The 23,315-nt window shown below is 38.5% G+C and overlaps 1 protein-coding gene across 1 annotated transcript in view; it reads left to right on the forward strand.

The window, feature by feature from the left end:
* Positions 1-984: 984 nt before the first annotated feature.
* The window catches only part of LOC124268474 (serine-rich adhesin for platelets-like), a 102,643-nt gene continuing 80,312 nt past the window's right edge, over positions 985-23,315 (forward strand). Inside the window, exon 1 of the mRNA XM_046703478.1 lies at positions 985-1,054. The gene's annotated coding sequence lies outside the window, so the exon portion shown is untranslated. The remainder of the gene's footprint in view (positions 1,055-23,315) is intronic.

Below are 23,315 nucleotides of genomic sequence, written 5' to 3' on the forward strand. Positions count from 1 at the left end.
GAGGGTTAAGTGTTCAAAGATATCATACGAGGACGTCTGACTCTGGACATGGTCCAAGACACTAGGCTATATATACAAGACAGGAGAAATACGGTCACCGATTCAGTTAATTTGATCATGATAATGATAGCATATATCCTATTTCGTACGGTGGTGGATAAAAGCATGAACGTTTTTGTAAAATGATAGATCTAATGATGGTATATATTAGGGCTGGAACGGGTCCAGATTTTCTACCCGAATACACCCCCCACCCCTATCGTAGGGTCAGGGCCATATGTAGACCACATTCGGTCACGTGGTAGGTTAGCTGTCACGTGACAATTATTTTCGTCTGCTTCACTTTGGGGCCATTTCCGGTAGCATGGACAAGTTTAATGATTTGAGAAGTTTAACTTAAAGGAGTTCTCGTGAAGCTAACATTGATGTAAAAGTGACAGTGTCAGGAGTATACGTTGAAGCAGTCATTACATTTATTCCACGTTCATTCAACAGCGAGAAAACACTGACAGAAGAAAAAGAGCATCTTACTGTTGTGTTGCCAACACTAGTAACCCATGCTTGTCGTAAGAGGCGACTAACGGGATCGGGTGGTCAGGCTCGCTGACTTGGTTGGCACATTGCATCGGTTCCCAGTTGCGCAAATCGATGCTCATGCTGTTGATCACTGGATTGTCTGGTCCAGACTCGATTATTTACAGACTGCCACCTTATAGCTTGAATACTGCTGATTGCGGTTTAAAACTAAACTAACTCACTCATTGAAATAAGGGTGGATGCCACAGTGCTGCACACTGGACCAAGATGCAATGATATGTTAACCAATGCCAGTATTTCACTGTCGAGAATTATATCCTGTCTTTGTCTTCTTGCAAAGAGTAACAAATCAAACTAATATTTCGCTCTAACCTCATGAGCATGGATGACCATTGCTTTATGACACTCGTGAACAAGGAGAAGCCTAAAAGTGTTTAATGACCAGCAAATACTTGTCTTTCAGGATATCCACTGATTTGGGCCAGAAGCACAGATTGCATCAGTGAGCACAAATAAGGTAATTATTTATTCAACAAATTAAACACATTGTGCTCAGGGACTTTTCATAATCTGTGGCTTTGGGGGATGATAGTGATTTGTATGGAGGAGCATGTCAAATGTGAATAACACCCCCACACACCCCCACCCCCCAAAAAAAGGAAGTGCAGTAAGTAAGTCACACACACACACACACACACACACACACACACACCTGCTTAATGGGTGTTTCACTTAAAATCATCACCACAAATCCTAGCCAGTGTGCGAATTAGTTTCCAAATTTTGCAAGCCAGACGGGCTAGCTATGCCTGAAAGTTACTAGCCCACAAAATTATTCACTGGCCTGAAATTTGAATGTAGACACGGGTTTCATCATTAAGCTGCTAACATGATGAACATTTTTATCAGGCCATAATCTTGCATGATTCAAAAGTGTGTTATAACTTATCACGTCGGAGAGAGTGATATACATGTATTTACAAAATAACCCCTTGAAAATTCACTAGCCAGTCCGGCCAGGGGCTGTTTCGAACACTGACCCTAGCCATAAATAATGAATGGTCCCTAAGGATGTGATCAACCAAAGGTTGTTTCTTAAACTACATGTATGTGTCCTCAGCAGGTTCAAAATGTGGATATAATAATAAAAGTTCTTATTTCAGAGCCTTACAACTCTGGGTAATATCACATTCAGTACAATAATGCCACTATTAATAGTTCAAGGCTCTTCATCTGATGTGTGAAGCCCATTTCTGGTGTCCCCTGCCATGGTATTGCTGGAATATTGCTAAAAGCTGCGTAAAACCATACTCACTCACTCTTCATCTTAACTGATCATCATTAAGATTTTAATCTTTTACCCTTCACTGAGCAAACATGTCACATATACGTGTATATAAATGAATGAAGAATTTTTCAGTTTCCATTTGTGAATTTGCAGCAGTTCTGGGTCTCAATATTGACCTTGATAAGATCAAAATATATCCCTCAGCAACCCAAAATTATTCAGCAAAATCGGTCAAATAGACTTTGAAGTCTCACATAGTCAGTAAATCTTGGAACAGCAGTGTTTCTTCTCTATTCTGCAGGTATTGATATTAGTACTAAGCCTAAGACAGTTTTGCTTTTGTGACAGATATCACAAAGGCTGATAGAATTTTAAAAGATTTTGGGGTTGTTCATTTTTCTTATCACTGTTCATTCTACAAGACTAGGTAAATTTATATATTTTTCTGCATGACCTAGAATGAGTCATTGTTTTGTCGATTTTACAGTGAGCCAAAAATTGTATGAAATAGATTTGCATTAACTCATTAAGGCCGAGAGACTCATATATGGGGCAAAATAATCAGCTCCTCACAGCGAGTGACGTGTTTATGGGGTAGGTAATTAGCAGTTTCTCACAGCGAGAGCCACATATATTCGTCAACAGAAAGCATCTCTGATTCAGCGAGAAATCGCAATGTACCTATTATTTCAACCAAATTAGTAGTACTGAGCAAATATTAGCTTTTCTTATGAGAGATGGAACCTTTAGTGTCAATCAGAAGAAGTATTTAAAGTGTTTTGATAGCAATTGCTTATCATTATCATAGGCTTGTACAGCGTTTGGCAAATGAACACATTATGATGTTTTACACAGGTAAGTGTCTGGTACTCTTCATTGGGAATGGATACTAAAATACTTCGTATGCACATTGATTGAATTAGATGTAATGGTTTAGAGGTTACTGAAGATTATATTTTCTTCAGCTTCCTAATAAATAGGAAACAATATACGAAATTTCAGGGACATACAAAGAAATCAAACACAATAAAATAGTTTGAATTTACTTTTTAGGTATTATTACGTTGTCATGTTTCATATAATGAAACATAATGTATAAACACAAATAATTATACATCCAAGCTCGAATAGATTAGGCATAATTTAACTTACTAATTTGAAGCTTACTGAATTGTAACTAGTTATTTTCCATAATCTTAAGTTGACAATGTTACCTAATCGAATATAAAGTGATAAGTCGAGCCTTTGCATCGAATATATATACATGTCAGTGTTATTACAACAATGAAATCTTTTACTATGTTTGTTACAAAACACAGTAAGTTGGTAATTCAAAAAATTCTCAAACCTAAACAGAAGTAATATCTAAAGTTATTACATGTAAACCATACAAAGGTATTTCAAGCATTTTTGTTCAAGCTGTTGAACGTTTCATGTTGATTTGAATTGTCGGTTTTCTATGCAATTTACATGAGCATTGTGTAAAACATTTGCATTTGATCTCTGTAATTATCAAATCCGGTGTAATTATCACGTGTATCAGATGAACTCAGGCTCTATTGATCCATCGTCAATAAAAGCTGGATAGTATATCAGTTACGATATCGATACACATGCGTATAATCATTCAATCAGATTACAGTAATGAGATAATTGAACACCTCTTTCGACCTTGAAATAACAGCCTCCAGTAGAATGCATATGTAGTTACGTCCTTGTTGAAAGGTTTGTTCTGTGACAAGTGTAAAATAAACGGATGCGCTGTTATATCATTGGACAACTTGAGTCACGCCCCTCTCTGTAATGTTTATTAGGGCTGCAACGAAAACACTATGTGGCGAATATGAAATGTATCATGAATATTGGGTAACGAATACGAATAATTATTCACGAATACAATATTGTAGTTAAGTGATTGATGCACAATATGGAACGCCCATGTTGACAGTGTTAATTTGTCGCAGCAATAACCAGTTATCTCATGACACTCAGATTTGGTATGTAATAGTTTATAGTGGACAGTACCATGTGTGGCCTTGGTAAACTGACATGACTTGTGCTACTGCAAGGCTAATACATATTCCATAATTGCATATCTCACTTTGAAAAAGAACATAAAGGTTCAAGTAAAACACACTCTCTTAAAATTTTTGTAAATATTCATTAATATTCGGTTCTGGTGACCACGAATAACGAATTGAATTCATGAAGGGCTATGGTTTGATTCACCGAATATGCGAGTGAATCATAACAGCCTTAATGTTTATGCATGCATGCACATCTGTAATCCTTTGAACCTCGTTTGCATTCAGTATAAATATAGGCACGCCCACCTTCATAAATATTGGGGTGGGGGGGTGTTGAACTGCAAGTTTATACACTATAATAATTCAGTATAGTGTCATTTCGTGAATTCTGTATTACGTGTACTTTAGTTTGGATATTCATTTGTATCAAGGTGAAGTTTATTATTACATGTACAGCAAACCATTATGTTTTATGTACTAGTTGTGTGCGTAATATGTATATGAAAATGAATCCTACCTCTACTCAATGGTTGGATTTCAATCGCTAAAATGAGGTCAAATAAACTCGCCTAAGTGTCTATCTACTCCTATTTGTCTTATTTGTATATTTCAGACATCGTTACCAGTGTGTATGTTTACAAGACACAAACTGTTACATGATAGCTTGAGTTGATAAAGCCAAAACCCAGCATATTGACTGGTCAACGATATAGCCAATAATCAATCTCTATCCAAGGTGTTGAGTGACCAAACGTGCTCTTTTGAAATTTCGCCCCATCACCTGTCCTTCTCTCTGTGAAAGGTATCTCATGGTACGATTGGTCACAGATAATATATGACCAGCCACTATATTGAACAGTTGAGATACCGAAAGTTCTATTCAGGAAATTTGATGACGCCCTATCACGTGACTCTTTGTTTTATGTCTATGCAAGGAATATGTAGTATACATTTTTTATATGTATGTTTGTATGGTCACCTATGTTTTCTGCATTATGTTTTCTAGATGAAACAAAGTGCCAAGCTATGAATGTGCTCTATGTTAGTCCCAGACTAGCGTAATAGTACTTTCATTAGAATAATTCGTATACACTAGAAATGTATCGGCAAAAATGCTATTTTCATCGAAGATTATAAAGTATGTAAGTAAATTCTTCTTTACAGTATGTCATTGTCATAGATGTTTTGTAAATTTAAACCTCACACACTGATATGAGAGAAAGAATTTGTTTATGTGCGTCTCATCTCTTACATACAAAGAATACATGCATATTGTGATAAAATATAAGTACAAGCCACCAAAGGTCTACAAGAGAAACTTGCAATCAAATTACATAAAACTTTGCAATACACGATATGTATTAACACCTGCTTTCCTTCAACATATATTTTTACGACACAATTAAACAATCAGGACTTGTTTGTACGACTAGACAGTTTCCTGTCAGCCCCGAAACCTGCCAGGGAAATCAGGTGTGAATAGCACTAATTAATCTCGGCACAGCGAGCGGACAATCAGCGAAGGATTCCCGGTGTTGAGTAGTGAGGTGGCTCTCGAGCTTAATGAGTTAAACAGTATTTCATTGTTTCATCTTTGACATTAGCTTAATGTTGGACCAGTGTTAGGTAATATGTAAAGTCAAAATTCCTAAATCAAATTTCCATCTGGACCTCTTATGGTAAAAATGTGTAGTGATGTGGTCCTGTGCATAGAGACCCAGATGACAAATAAGTTGAAGTTAAGCAATGTTGTTCGCGGACAGTCCTTGGATGGGTGACCCTGTTTGGCAGCTTGACTCCTGAGAGTTTCTTCAGTCCTGCCCCACAACGAAGCACTCATGACACATGTGGTCTCACCTTAGGTGAGTTTGTCCATGAATTGCTTCTGTTCACCCAGCAGTGAATGGGTACCCGGTGGAATAAGTCATATGAGTATTATGACAGTTAACCCTTCTAGCGCCTCACAGGCAGCTTAGGTTATCCAAGGTAATAAGGCGTTAGAGCTTTGAGCATACAGGCACTTTTTATAAATAACCATTATTAATACATATGTGTGGCCTTCAGATGTGATATCTCTTCATGCATTACATGAACAAGATAAACAGGGAAATGTATTGACACAAGGACAGAGATATAAAGCACCCAACCTGAATTCAATAGATACACGCATTATGCGGAACAGCCATTCAGATTAAGTCAAGTGAGACCAAAGCCACATGAGATACGATTTGGCTTCATAATAGAGTCATTGTCGTTGACTACAGTTCCGTTGGGCGAGCAAAGTGATTTTAGGTTTTTCATGGGAATTGTGTATATTCTGGTGCTCAGAAAAATATTTTCTGAAGATGACATTTTTATGCATGTCACGTAATGCTTTGATAAAGTTTGTGAGATATTGTGATGATTTTGTTATATGAATAGTGACATGGTGTTGACATACTCACTGAAAAATGTTTAACTGGATTGGGACATTGTTGAAAGTATGGCTAACGTTGCTGTGACTAACAATTTTCAATAGAAGGTAGTTTTAGTGGTAAGAGCCTTGTCTTATAACACTGCAGACAATGCTGACTTTCAATATTTTTGATGTGATTTTATAGGGGCCATCTCATTTATCCACCCATTCACCCACCACCCACATAAATGCCCTGTCTCACCACCCACACCCACGCACATGCCCTCTCTCACCACCCACACCCACGCACATGCCTTGTCTCACCACCCACACCCACATACATGCCCTGTCTCACCACCCACACCCCCACATACATGCCCTCTCTCACCATCCACACCCACATACATGCCCTGCCTCACCACCCACACCCCCACATACATGCCTTGTCTCACCACCCACAACCACATACATGCCCTGTCTCACCATCCTGACCACCCACATACATGCCCTGTCTGACCACCCACATACATCCCCTGTCTCATCACCCACACCCACATACATGCCCTGTGTCACCCCCACACACGCATACATGCCCTCTTGCACCACCCATACCCATACACATGCCCAGTCTCACCACCCACACCCCACATACATGCCCTATGTCACCACCCACACCCACATACATGCCCTGTCTGACCACCCACACCCCCACATACATACCCTGTGCCACCACCCCCCTCCACCCACACACCAACATATATGCCATGTGTCACCACCCACACCCACATACATGCCCTCTTGCACCACCCACACTCACATACATACCCTGTCTCAACACCCACACACATACCCTTTGTCACCACCCACACCCACATACATGCCCTGTCTTACTGCCCAAACCAACATACATGCCCTGTCTCACCACCAACACCCCCACATACATGCCCTGTCTCACCACCCCCACTAACAAACCCACAATCATGCCCTGTCTCACCACCCACACCCTCACACATGCCCTGTCTCACCACCAACATACATGCACTGTGTCACCACCAACACCCCAACATACATGCCCTGTCTCACCACCCCCACCAACAAACCCACATACATGCCCTGTGTCACCACCCACACCCTCACACATGCCCTGTCTCACCACCAACACCCCACATACATGCACTGTGTCACCACTGTCTCACACACACATACATGCCCTGCCCCTGTGTCACCACCAACATACATGCCCTGTGTCACCACCCACACACCCACACACATGCCCTGTTTCATACCAACATACATGCCCTGTCTAACCACCCACACACCCACATACATGCCCTGTCTAACCACCCACACACCCACATACATGCCCTGTCTCACCATCCACATACATACCCTGTCTAACCACCCACACACCCACATACATGCCCTATCTCTCACCACCCCAACACCCACATGCCCACATATCTCTCACCTCACCCCCCCCACATACATGCCCTGTCTGACCACCCACATACATGCCCTGTCTGACCACCCACATACATGCCCTGTCTGACCACCGACATACATGCCCTGTGTCATCACCCACACACATGCCTTGTCTCACCAACAAAAACACACACATACCAGTGTAGGAAAGATAGCCCGTCCCAACGTCCGAGACGGGTGAATTTTGTGGAGGACGGGTTAAAAAAATATCTAGTCCGTCCTCATGTCGGGTCAATTTTAGCAAACCAATGACATATATATAATGATTATAACCTTTATGAATATTTACTGCCGAAGGTGTTTTATTTATATTTGGAGGACAGGCTAGATTTTGGCAGGACTGGTAAAAAATTTGACCTGCCAGTCCTGTGGACAGGCTAGATTTTCTACATCTTTCCTACACTGCACATACATGCCCTGTCTCAACACCCACACTCATATACATGCCCTTTTGCACCGCCCACACCCACATACATAGCTATATCTTATACAATGAATATAATTGTTAACACTTGAAATGCAGTATTTATTTTCACCTTTATGTACTGGAGGCACATTTATACTTTTATTTTAAACCTTCAAAGCTGTTCCAAATATTATTACAACACCAGAACTTGATCTGTCATGTATCATGTTTGATGCAATAGGTTTCAGTTCCTCAAATCAAACCCTGTTTACAGGTTTCTCCTACATCAAGCAGATACAGGCTGTAATATAACTGGAATACTGTTGCAGGTGGCACTCACTCAACCATTCGCTCACATTTTGTAAGGATCAGTAAGCAGTAAACTTTGTTTGACCATCTGTTGCTTAGACTTAGGACCTAGGTTTTGAAGCATTCAGGATCATGTGTATGTAATCCAAAGGAATATTGTTAACAAACATAATGTCATATTTGTAATAAATGTAAATGAAGATTTGGTTCCCATGCCCTTTAAGGTCATGTAATGTTCTCATGCCCTTCAAGGTCATGTTAATGTTCTCATGCCCTTCAAGGTCGTGTTAATGAGTTTCAAATTTCTTAGTGATGACACATGATGGTTTGTTTCTACTCTACTGGAGTGAGTGAGTGAGTTTAGTTTTACGCCAGACTCAGCAATATTCAAGCTATATGGCGGCGGTCTGTAGATAATCGAGTCTGGATCAGACAATCCAGTAATCACCAGCATGAAGGTCGATCTACGCAATTGGGATATGATGACATGTCTCAACCAAGTCAATGAGCCTCAGACCACCTGATCCCGTTGGTCGCCTCTTACAACAAGCATGGGTTACTGAAGATCAGTTCTAACCCGAACCTTCACGGGTACTACTCTACTGAAATAAAGTAACTGTGCTTTATTTGATGTTATGCCATTTTTTAATACAAAACATAATAACACGATTTGTGGTGTTTTCCTTAATCACAGTTTAACTGTTGACAGGAGAATATTGAAATCTGTATGATTTGACACTAGGCATCGTGACACGCCCTTGAAGAGATGTGGTGTCAAAAGTCAGTTCACAAATTCAGTATTGTGTGTGTCCACCATTTGTGTTGATGCGGGTTTGACAACGACGACGCATATTTGACACTAAATGATTGAAGAAAGCTGGGGGAATGTTGTTCTATGTCTGAACCAACACTTGTCCCAATTAAGCTAACGTCAATGGCTGATGTACACGTTGCTCAATTTCATCCTAAGCGTGCTTGATAAGGGACAGGTCCGGAGAAACAGCTGGCCAGGGGAGTACTGGAATTATCTGCTGTCTCTGGAAATCTGTCACAACACCAGCAGCATGTGGACAGGCATTCTTGCTGAAGCGTGATGTTACATCTCTGTCTTTGAATGAACGGCTGAACATGAGGCCCAATCATCTCATCCCTGTATTGCAGACCAGTCCGTCAGATTGCCATTGACAATGACAAGTTATGTCCAACCGTGAGATGTGATGCTTCCCCATGTCTGTTTACCTTAACGCCTGTGCAGCCTTGCCCTACCAACTGAGCTGTCCTGATGAAATCTCGACTCGTTGGTGAACAAAACACCATCCCATCTCCTGTACCGTATATGCTATTTACTGACGTTGCAGCAAAATTGGACGTATTGCAGGCCATCGGGGGTGGATGTTGTGCTCCCTCAGTCGGGTCCGTACAGTCCTGGAAGTTATTGGATGTAGGCAAAGAATGGACTGAGCAGTCAAACTTTCAATCTGAAATCAATTCCTTAGATGGCTCAGCTGAATGTGGTTGTCTTGCTGAAGTGATGTCACACATGAACGGACGGTCTGAGGCAAGTCTCTCTTTTTCCCAATATAATGAAAACGGCCTCCATAGTGATGAGATCGTGTTTCGATGGGCACCAAAATGTCTGGCCACTTCATTTTAGGCCATTCGAGTCGGCAACATACCCACGGCACAGAGATACTGATTTTCTGTAAGCCGTGGCATGACGTACATGCAGTTTAGGTTGAAATTAACATGTTTTCCACAACAGGTGTGTGAACTTCAGGTGTCAATAAGCAAGCAAAACGTGAGTAAGTTCATTGTGCACAAAGTGCATGTGCCATGCATGATACGTGACATCAAATTTCACGCAAAGTGCTTTGCTACATGTTTATTTAGGGCTATTTTTACAAGTTTTCAGTAACTTTTATTTTATGCAGTTTTATGTTATGCACAGTTACCTTTCTCCATTATATGTTGTTTAATGCCACACTCAGCAATGTTCTAGCTATGTGACAGCGGTCTGTAAACAATTGAATCTGGAACAGAACATCCAGTGATAAACAGCATGAGCATCGATTGTGATACAATGACATTTCTCAACTAAGTCAGCAAGTCTGACCGCGTAATCCAGTTAGTCGGCTCTTACGACAAGCGAGTTGCTGAAGACCAATTCTAACCGTGATCTTCATGGTTCGACACATGGAAGAATGTTGACATTGATCTGAACGGCAAGATTTTTATTCTGCTATTCTGTGTCTGAGCATTATGACTGAGAAGAATCTATTAACATTACAAATACCAAAGGCACATTATTTCCATTCTCTAAGCTGCACTGTCATAATCCCTTGGAGATTACAACACATAATGTGATCTATGGCCATGTATGGGGCATCAAAATCAATGGAAATACATACTGCATTGAATGCCAGACTGTCCCAAGGTGAAATGATTAGGACAACATGTGTTATTGATGACATACTGTTATCAATTTCCTAAAGACCTTGCATATTACATCAAGAGATTGTCTTCATGGCGAAACATTGTTCCCATTGTTGACAATGTCAGTGTCTTGTAGAAATGCGTGGTATTCACATTGTCAGAGGACTGTTGCATGATTTATTGATATTGATTCAGTCGAGAATTACTCCTGACATGTTTTGTTACCATATATCGCCATGTATAAGACCTAGCTTAGGAAGGGTTTGAAGGGCGGTTGCCATATACACTGTAGAAGATCGCACAGTCTGTTGCGACTGGCGATGTCAACCGGTGTCCGATAGCCACCGATTTTGTCATTCGAAATGTCTGCTCCAAGAACTATCACATAACATAAGAACATAAAGCTGATCTTACATTATAATAAACATGCAAACTTGCTCACTAAACAGGACCTACCATATATATGCCTACATGCTCAGTAGGTGAGGTGAAATTACATTGCACTTAAGAATATTTTGCTCATATGATGACATGGATGCGTGTGTATGTGTGGCTGCTTGTATTACCCCAGACTTAAGCTGGTTTTATAGTGCTGGCTCGCTGAGATACCATGCCACAGTTAAGCATGAATAATCCAATCAGACACATTATACTGACTCCCAGCCAACCAGTCCTTGTTGTACCCATTAATGCCAAGCGCCAGACAAGGACCAATAAGTACCATTTTTTTAACGTCTTTTGGTATGACGCGGCCGGGGATCGAACCCGTGACCTTCTGCTCTCTGGGTAGACACTACAAATTGCAAATATTAGGTAACGAATATGAACATTTGGTAATAAATGCAACAAGAAGTCAGCAGCTGAAATATTATTCATTATATTCAGCGAAACAATATTGAAATAAGTTCTTTTACATGTTTTGACGATGTTAGTTTATCATGATACTGACCAGTGACTACAATACTGTCAGGTCAATTATTTAACAGTGTTGACTGTTATCGTGCCTTGCTTGTATATATTCCATTTTGTGTACATATTCTCACTTTGATAGACATCAAACTAGTTTCAAGTAAAACACTCTTGAAAATTTGTGTAAGTGTTTGCTTCCAGTGACCACATACTCATGAAGATCTGGGTTAGAATTGGTCTTCACAACATCATGCTTGTTACAAGAGGCAACAAACAGGATCTTGTCAGACTTGCTGACTTGGTTGGCATGTGTCATCGTATCCCAATGGCGTAGATCGATGCTTATGCTGTTGATCACTGGATTGTCTGGTCCAGACTTGATTATTTACAGACTGCTGCCATGAAGCTGGAACATTGCTGAGTGCTGCATTAAACAACAAACAAACCAATCTAGTGACAATGAATGAAGATTTGAATTCATGAAGTGATATGGTAACAGGACTGATAAATGAAACCCAAAATCCAAAAAAAAATAATTCATGAATATTCAATTCTTGTGATCACGATTAATGAATTGAATTAAAAAAAGTTTAGGAACGAATTACCGAATAGGCTTTCAAATTTGATGCAGCAAGGACGAAAATTATGTTGGATGCAAGCAATTCCATATTGTTTATCCAGGTAGTCATTTAACTTAATCTTGCTTGTGTGTGTGAAGTGTGACATTGGTGGAACAGGATATGATCGTGTGTTCATTAATACAAGGTATCAACATTATTTGGCAGTGATTAAATAGTAGATCATTATTATTTTGAATCACTAGCTTGCTTTCAGCACATATTTCTTATTAATAGGGTAAAGATTTCTTTTGCTTATTCGTTTTGACTGCAAGTAATTATTTCGATGAAGATCCAGGTTAGAATTGATCTTCAGCAACCCATGCTTGTCATAATGACTAACAGGATCAATGTGATGCAAGCACACCGATTTGGTTGATGCATGTCATTATGTCCAAGTTGTGCAGATGAATACTCATGATGTCAAACTCTGGATTGACTTGTCTAAGACTTGATTATTTGCAGACACTCATCAAATAGCTGGAACATTGCTCAGTGTACATTAATAAGTTAGCGACTCGTGCCCCTCTGGAAGGATTTCATATTGGCGCATGAACATCAGAACTACTTTAAACAGGAACGCTAACTCTATTCTTGTTTGATTCCAATGGTAGTTATAAACACCAAACCAACAAAAAAGTAAACAAAGTACATGACATAGTGTCTCATGGTGCGAGCACCTGCTCCATTTTACATAGATGGTAGGGGTGAAGCGGTATGCTCTTACCACGGTACGGTACTTAAAGCGGTACAAGTCATTCCTTTCGGTTCGGTGTATGATAACTTACTTCCGGGAAAACAGCAGCCGTCTAGCAAAGAAATGGATATTTTTTTGACAAAACTATTCAATTTCTAGACATTTAAGAAAAAGTATATAAAGGTTAAAATGAGGGTACATTAACTGAAAATACTGAATTTATGGATTGCATTATGGTATACCGAACCAAAGGCAAAATACTGCGGTTCTACTAATACCATGGCATACCATTTCACCGCTAATAGCTGGATTCCATGATGTGTAGTAAATAGAACAGTGAATCTGTGAGTTAATATTCCATTATAAATAATGAAAGAAAACAGTTAAAAAATATTCCTACAGTCTCGTGTAAACAATGCTTTACTTGCCAACAGAAAACATAGTCTGTTTGTATGTCGCAAACATTCATCTATATCTGTTCAGAATGTTTACAATTCATGTCCACAACCTTTGCTGGAGTATTATGTGTTGTTACCATACATGGAAAACAATGGTTTATGTCCTAATTGTGTCTTCAAGGCTGTTTGCTCTGAGTGCAGGATGCAACTTTCCGACATGTGGCCATGCTGATATGTTTCAGTATTCTAACGTCCTGGTCGATATGTTTCCATTTTACTAGATGTGAGATCCTTCATAGCAGATTGTTTACAAGAATAAAACAAGGAGACAAAGATACAGCCAGGATATTTATGTATCCTGTGTTTATTCTTTGGTGTGAACTTCACAAGTGAAATCGGCATTTCACGAAAATTCTTCAAAAAATTGTTTCACAGTGTAAATTTTAGATGCCTAGAAGATGGCTCTGGATATTTGAGCAGTTTGATTGTGTTCAACTGCGATAAATTTGTCATTGAGATTTTAACTATATGATTTTGTTGGGTAATTGAACTGTAATATAATGTTGTCACATTGGTCATTGAACAGTAGAAATATAATGCTGTCACATTGGCCATTGAACAATAGAAAGATACTGTTGTCCCATTGGTAACTGAACAATAGAAATATAATGTTTTCCCATTGGTCATTAAACAATAGAAATATAATGTCCCATTGGTCACTGAACAATAGAAATATAATGTTGTCCCATTGAACATTTGAAATGTAATGTTGTCCCATTGATCATTGAACAATAGAAATATAATGTTGTCCCATTGGTCATTTAACAATGGAAATAGTTTGTTGTCCCAGTGGTCACTGAACAATAGAAATATAATGTTGGTGGTCATTGAACAATAGAAATATTTTGTTGTCCCATTGGTCATTGAACAATAGAAATATTATGTGGTCCCATTTGTCATTGAACAATAGAAATATAATGTTGGTGGTCATTGAACAATAGAAATATTATGTTGTCCCATTGATCATGGAACAATAGAAACATAATGTCACATTGGTCATTGAACAATGGAAATATAATGTTGTGTCACTGGTCATTGAACAATAGCAATATAATGTTGCTCCATTGTTCATTGAACAATGCTAACACATCAGTTATTGAACTCTGAAAGTATAATGTTTAGACATCAGTTTTTGAACTCTAAAGTATAATGCTTAAACCCATCAGTTACTGAACTCTGAAAGTATGCTAACGCATCAGTTATTGAACTCTGAAAGTACAATGCTACAACTGGGGTTATAGAACTGGAGTTCTTGGAAATATGGTATGTGCTGCAAAGTATTTAATTTCTTTTGAATGTCTAAATGACATTCCAGACTAATAATTTTGATAAACCAATTAATAAAATTACTGGAATCATCAACCATTCCCTCATGAGGTTTCACATTAATAGGGTGTTTGCAAAATACTTTTTATGTTGAATGATAAACGACAATACAGATTGGTCTTATATGTGTGTAGTAAATTGGTACCCGTGAGAAACTACCTTATGTTGTAGGAAATATAATACAATTACAATTACACATCTGTGATAATGATATTTAAACAACAGAAAAACTGTAACTGGATGCAGGTGAAATAATACTGCATTTGAAGGCTAGCTTCCTCACAGTGCTTCTCAGTGACATTAATCAATGGTAAATGGAATAGGAATTAATTCCTGCCATGACATACTATTATTGTGTCGACAACTAATCAAATAGGGTTTTGCCAATTTGATGAAACTCTAGTTTTAAATTTGACTTGCAAATCTGTGGTTCAGGGGATCTCAATGATATGTTTCAATGGTCCTTACAGACAATATGAAGGTCCTCAAAAGTTAAAAAATGATGTAACATATTGGACTGCAAGGTTTTACTTTACTATTAAACTACATTTGTGACGTCATTCCATTGTCTGCTCGCTCCATTATTTTTCAGTAATGGAGCAATTTGTACCAGTTTCAAATGTATTACTTTGATAGATCGTACTCTTTGCATTACATATGGCTATTAAAAGTACCAATACTTTGAATGTAATTTAAATAGGGTAATATCCTCGTCCTAATTGCCTCGGATCCATTATTTTTCAGGAATGGAGAGTTACTCGGACATTACCTCCTACATAGTAATACTATTATCATATCAGAACCAGAATAATTTTGTTACAATGATGTAGAATCATCAATATGATATTTGATCATTATATCTAATTTTAAATTGATCAACAGGTGCAACAAGGTTATTACCTAGAGTTGGATCGGATGCGAGGAGGTTTTATTTCTTGAAATCAAGCCCTGCTTTACAAATTCCAAGGAACCCCCTGAATTTATTTGTAGGGTTCCTATGGGACATATATGGGTCCTGCATGTAATGTACTGTGTATTTTGATCATGTGGACAATGGTCATCGTTATTAATATTATGTGAAATGAATGACAACCATAACAACTCCTGATGCAGTAGGTATTATGTTTATTATTGTGCATGTGTTACATCATATCTCTTAACATTCATGCATTGCAAAACACCCTGGTACAGTAAGATTTGATAACTATTTAAATTACCAAACTGTTGACCAGAATTAGGCACAAAGAATGTTCTATCTCTTTTTCTTGTGCCCTTTTTATACCTTTGTGTACTGAAAGCACATATTTGCTTTGTGTGAAACCTCGAAAACTGTTCCAAATTCAAACATAAAACCTGAACTTGACCTATCACATATCATGTTTGCACAACAGTGAGACATATTTCAAGTAATTAAATGTTCGGATTTTGTTCCAGTGATCTATAGCTCTACTGGAACTGTCATTGGACTTGTTTCATGCAGCTGTTAGCATCTGAAAACCCTCAAATGCATGGCAAAACCTGTGAAGATCCAGGTTGGAATTTGTCTTCAGCAACCTATGCTTGTCGTAAGAGGCGAATAATAGGATCTTGTGGTCAGGCTTGCTGACTTGGTTGTCATAGTATCCCAGTTGCGTAGATCGATGCTCATGGTGTTGATCACTGGATTGTCTGGTCCAGCCTTGATTATTTACAGACCATCGCCATATAGTTGGAATATTGCTGAGTGGGGCTTAAACAACAAACAAACATAAATAAATAATTGAAAAATGTTTATGAAAATAAATTCTGCCATGGTTACCTTCTGCAGGATGTGAAATAATTAATTAGGACATTTGTATGAACATTATGATATGTTTACAGATTTTACCCTTGTTTTTAAGCATTTGATGCGTTGAAGATTTGTTTATAACTGACTCTATAAGCTCATTTCAACCTGCCTAATGCTCAATAACAACCACTCAACGTAAAACACACTGTGTATACCAACACAGTCAGTACCAAGGCGCAAAGAAAGTGTACTGAGGCATGGATTGTTACATTTGTAAAGATTTTTGTTAGAATTGGTCTTCAGCAAGGCCATTACAAATCCAAGACAACCATATTGATAACCCTATCTGTCGCCTTTACTAAGAAACATTTTGGTTCCAAAGTTTCATCTTTGGCTCTTTAACCAGACTGAACCTTTGAAATATAAATGTACTTGCATATTTCTGTTATGTTGAAGTGAAAACTGTTCAAGCTGTCCGTGTATGTATTTGTTTCCTGTAGTGAGTGAGTGAGTGAATGAGTATGGTTTTATGATGCTATTAGCAATATTCCAGCAATATCACGGCAGGGGACAACAGAAATGGGCTTCACACATTGTACCCATGTAGGGACTCGAACCCAGGTCTACCCCACTGACCCTGCTTCATGTAAATTAAATTGGAAAAATGTTTTCTGTTTAGAAGGTATGTATGTATCAGTGTTGAAAGATCATGTAAAATAAATGTAATTGTTTATTGCTAATATGTTTATTGCCAGTACCCATGCACATGCATGAGTCTAATACTACTCACCCACACATGCACTCACCCACTCACCCAAGGGGTGCAAATAACCCATTGCCCGACGTCTGAGTCCAGTGTTTTTTTCTGTCGGGCAAGCACATTTGTATATCACGCTGTACCGGTGTCAAGTTGACATTCCAATGTTAATTATGTTGTTTATTTAAAAAATCACCAAGAAAAACGACCGGTATAGCGGAAAAAATTATCAGGGCAAGTGATTTTACATGTGCCACTGTACCGGAGTACACTAGCAATTTTATAGTTATTTCCACCCCTGCACCCACCCAAACGATTCTTTATCATGTGGTAATGAAACATTCACTGCAGTCTTGCTATGCTCCATTGCTTATAATAACAGTCATATTACCTCTGACATATCTGCATATGAATATATTAATTTTGTACAGTATCACAATGTATTGATCACACTGATGTTCAAAGGAAAAGGGAAGTAAAATGCCAGGATTTGAAAGTTAAATTACAAATAACTTTTTCAATTGTTTAATAGAGTCATGAACAGGATATTTCCAACCATACCTTCACCCAGGGATTGGGATAGAAAACTTTGACAATGGGCCATTTTCAGGATTATTAGCCATTTTCTGAATTTAGAATGGGCCACTGCCCTTGTATCATTAGTAAACTTCAAATTTTTAATGGGCCATTTTTATTCTAATGTGCAAAATGGCTCGTGGGCTCTGCCTTTCCCAATCCCTGTTCACCATTTCAAAGAATAGTTGCTTTGTCTGACCCCTTGATGAGAGGACAGTTTTTTGGACTGATTTATGTTCTATATACTTTGTGCAATGAAGTACACTGAGTTATTGTGTATCCATATATTATTGTGATGATTGCTTATCAAACCCGTATTTAAGTCCTGTCACAGCTGTGGGGTAACATAGTTGACTTGTTGACGCAAAATGTGTGAATTTAATTCGGTGTGATCTCCACAAGTAATTTTTATTATTTTTTCAGTGACAGAAACTATGTAATACCCCAGATCAATTTGTAACATATGTTCCCACATGTGATCTGGTGAACCACTGACTTACATTTTCATCTGCTTGTGACAAGTATCACCTGTTGGGGAGGGTGCACTCACGAACAACTGGTAGCATCACTATGTCAAAGGGATTCAGAAATAAACTCTTCAAAAATGAATGGTATTAAACATATTTAAGTGGACATAAGTCGATTATGCTTGTCCATAGATGAAGGAAATTCGACACATGGATGAACATATGTATTGTTGTCATTGTTAGCATTAATTAAGTTCACTCACTGCACATGTGTGGACACTAACCCCTTGCAGCTGTCTCCACCTTGGAAGGGAAAGCAAAAATCGTCAGATATGTGCTTGGGCAATGCTTCACTATTCCTCCGGGCACGCGCTGGCGTTCTGAAAGTGTCTGAGGATGATGGTGACGTTTACGAACACATCGATCATGTTCATCCAATATATAGATTCTCGATCGGGTTCTGATCAGGCGATATGAAAGGCCAGGGAAAGACATTGACGTTTGCTGTGTGGGGTCGAGCGTTGTCATGTTGAAACAGCTCCCTCTGGTGTTTTAAAAGTTGGAGGAGGTGAGTTCGCAGGATTTGGTCAATGAATCAATTTGCTGTAAGATTGCCTTGAACCACCAGTAGCTCTGATCTACCTGTGTAGGACATGGTTCCCAACACCACAACGCTTTCTCCACCAAATCTGTTTCCCTGTCAACGTTGCTAGACATGTTATCTTCCAACCCTCTCAATGCAGGACGAAATGTGTTTCATCGCTAAGCTAAACATGTCGCCAGTTCCCTAGGTTCCATGTCTGTACCCTGTTGCACCATTGGTGTTATCAGTGTAGTCGTGCCTGGACAGGTCCAACTTTTGGTATATATGCTCAAATTCCCTTCTCTCGGATGGTTTGGTCGAAAATTCTTCGAAGACCACTGTGACCAGTCTTCGATTATTTCAATTAATCGGAAAAGCACTAATGGCTAGTCAGCCCCACACGCAACACCCTCCTGATCATTTGTAAGAATAAGGAATCTCTTGCCCAGTGGTTAGAGCCAGATTTCAGGGATACTTAATTATCATCCAGTTCACACTTAATCTGCAGGCTCTCAATATTTCAAAACTTTTTGATAATATTCATCTATAAATTTCCATCGTAGTAGGGCCCCGGTGAAAACAATCTCCTAAGTAGGACATATACTGAACAACATTAGAAACGCATCACCCATATAATACGAAATATCCCCGTCAGACTGAAATGTACCCATGATATCTGAGCACCCCTTGAAGATATCACTGTTTGATAAATCTACAATGTTATTACACATTGCGTAATAACATTGCATGCTGCCAGAACTATTTGCACTCGGTCACATGACGGTAATGTGCAACAATTAGTTAAACACATAACAGTAATGTACAACAATTAGTTCAACTCATGACTCTAAAAGTGAATGAAACACATGACTGTAGAATCTAGACTCTAAAAGTGAATGAAACACATGACTGTAGAATCTAACACTGACTGAAACAGTGAAACATGAGATTGTTTTAGTGTTAGGGGATTCAAGTCGACCATTTCTGATTAATGTATATTAATATATATTGCTCATCTCCTACGTAGGAGATATTAAGTGCTACGTAGGCGATACATAGGAGATACTAAGTCTTACGTTGGAGATACTTTTACCTACATTGGACATAGTATCTCTCCTACGTAGGAGATAATGAGACTAAAAAAAAAATTCAACGTGGCCTATTACTCTTCCGTTATTTCCCAGTATGGTTGCATGGTTGAAAAAAATATATCGTTGGTGTGACTCGTCTTCTTTCCCAAACTATTAATATTGCAAATGGTCATGGAAGTATGAATATGAGTTTTAAGAGTGTCTCCATGTGCATGCTCATCTATTATGCATTTGTTAAAGTCTATTAAAGTTCCCAGTTATAGTGCATGTGGTAGAGAATATCCCAGTTATAGTGCATGTGGTAGAGAATATCAAAGTATAGGTTAATTGTTCATAACATCAATAGACACCATCAAAATATCAGTTTTTTGTGCGTATTATCAATAGAGACTTTCAAAGTACAATGTTTCAGTTTAATGGACACATAATTGATAGAGACTGTCAAAGTATCAGTTTAAACATCAAATTAAACTTTAGAAAGTTTGTTCCTTATTCTTTGTTTCTTAAATCAAGGCATAAACAAGTCTGATGCAGTTTCCTGGCTCTAAAAACTGTAATGTAAACAACATACTTACGTGGGTGTCTCAACAGGATATACCTTGCATAGGCGGATCCAGAGGGGGGGTGCGGGGGTGCGCACACACACACCCTTTTGTCCTGAAAGTTTATTAAATGACCATTGAAACTCGGGTGAAAATGAAGTGTGCACTCTCCCTTTTCTCAATAGTGTGCACCCCCCCTTTCTCAAAAAGCTGTATCCGCCCCTGCCTTGATCCTCTTGATTGTACTATTAATCGGTGCCTGTTTCATCTGCACATTGTGACCAGCACTAATAGCAACTGTTGATGTATCAGTTTTATTGTGCACATGATTGATATAAAGAGCGATGAGGACAATAAGGTTTACATCAATGATGATACATGATGATAGTTTGAAAATTGTTATATCATCTGTTGCTGGTAAACCCCAAATGGCCTTTAATATCAAGTTGAGATCAATTGGTTTATTTTGGAATATGTTACATATATTTCTAAGTCTTTGTCTCTTTCTACTTATAACAATTCTACTTTTAACACATTCAAAGAAAAATGAAAAATGATATATCATGATATATAATGCATAGATGCATTTCACAATTACTGCCGCACAAACATTCAGCTTTGTCTTTACTTCCTTGTTATTAGCATGTTAAATATTTCGTCTTTATAGCCAAAGGATAAGTACAATGGGGCCTTGACACGGTTTTTGTATATGCGTTTTGAAAGGTTGTGTTGAACTACAAGTTCTTACATTTAATGGTCTATGTTTCCATAGCATGACAAAGACGAAACCCCACATGTGTTGGTTTTATGCACACATAAAGTTGTGATATTTTTGTTTATTACTCACCCCTTGAAGATATAACTGTTTAATAAATCTACAATGTTTTTACACATTATGTACTAACATCGTGTGTTGCCGGAACTATTTGCACTCGATCACATGACCGAGTATATGTGTGACACAGTTGTGTGGGCGTAATGCACTCGTTGAATTCTTAGAAAAAGAAGCTTCAACTGTTCTTTGCTCAGTAATAGCATTCATATAAAAGAAACAATATGTTGGTTGAAGTCATTTGGTCACTTCTCATACCCCCTTGTTTATTTAAAAAAAATTAGATTACATGGACTAATTTGACAATCATATATGAAATTTATTCATGCGCGTGTCCAGTGTGCGAAAGAGTTTCCAAATTTTGTTGGTCTGTCGGGCTAGGTATGCCTGAAAGTTACTTGCCCAAAAAATAATTCACTAGTCCGTAATTTGAATCCAGGGTTTCATCACAGGTTTCATCATGAAGGTGCTAATATAATGAACATTTTTATCAGGCCATTATCTTGCATGATTTAAAAGTGTGTTATAACTTAACAAGTCAGAGAGAGTGATGTATTTACAAAGTGACCCCATGAACATTCACTAGCTAGTTGGGCCAGTCGCTCTGGGGATTTACTGGCCTGAGTGGATTTTTACTAGCCACGGGCTAGCGGGTGAGTGACTATTCTTTCTCTATGGTGGCAGTCTGTAAATAACCGAGTCTGGACCAGACAACTACGTCATCAACATCATGAGTGTTGATCCACGCAACTGGGATACGGGAACGTGTCAACCATATCAGCGAGCCTGACCACCAGATCCCGTTAGTCACTTCTTACGACAAGCATGACCAATTCTAACCCGGATCTTCACCGTTCCCAGGTGGCATGAAACCAATTGCTCAATCACTCACGTTTGATAAGGACCAGTAAGAAGTGAACTTGTTTGCTAGGACCTGGGACCTAGGTTTTGAAGAATTCAGGATATATTTGTAATGTCAAGTTTTCTTAGCGGTCGTCAGTTCAACTCATTAGAGTTATCTCCCTTGTCGACCATGTACTTGGAGCGCGTGCGAAATGTGTGCGATGGGATGTTTGCAAATTTCCAAGTCATGGTGTACTCTCTGATGCATCATAATGTTGCACGTATTCTACTATCAGCATCAGGAACAGTGCCAGTATTCTACAAATCCAACGTAAGAAATCTGTGTTGTTATGACTGTGAGGTCTGCTTACAGTTGGTGCGATCTGTGATATGAGTATGAACTGCAGTATTAATGTGCGAATTCAGAATACAAATTTGGCTCGACTCTTATCTCTCATGGAACTTGGAAACACTACAATTAATACAAAGGGATATTGTCAACAACATGATTGCCAATACCTTAATCTAATTCTAACCACCATGAGCATCGATCTACACAATTTGGTTACAATGATATGTGCATCAACAAAGTCTACAAGACTAACCATGTAATCCTGTAAGTCGGCTTACGACAAGTGTGGGTGGCTGAAGACCAATTCTATCCTTGATCATCATGGTCCCATGAATAGAACAAACTATGTTATGATAAGTCTAAGTCAATGTTAGCAAAAAAATACCAGGATTTCGAACATGAAGTCAAGGTAATTTTTGTTCGTATTTTGAACATGAACCGGTCTACCACTGTTTGAAGGATGTATGCACATCTAGATGAACGTTAACATACATCTATATGCAGTATTGAGCAAATAAAAAGGCGACTAAGGTTTGATTCAACGTCTTGATTTAATAATTGACATAAATTTATGAAAATTGGCACACATGTAGACAATGCATTGTTAAATCGTTCACAAT

This window comes from Haliotis rubra, unplaced genomic scaffold, assembly GCF_003918875.1.
Source record: "Haliotis rubra isolate DU_JTF1 unplaced genomic scaffold, ASM391887v1 Scf101, whole genome shotgun sequence".
NCBI lineage: Eukaryota > Metazoa > Mollusca > Gastropoda > Lepetellida > Haliotidae > Haliotis > Haliotis rubra.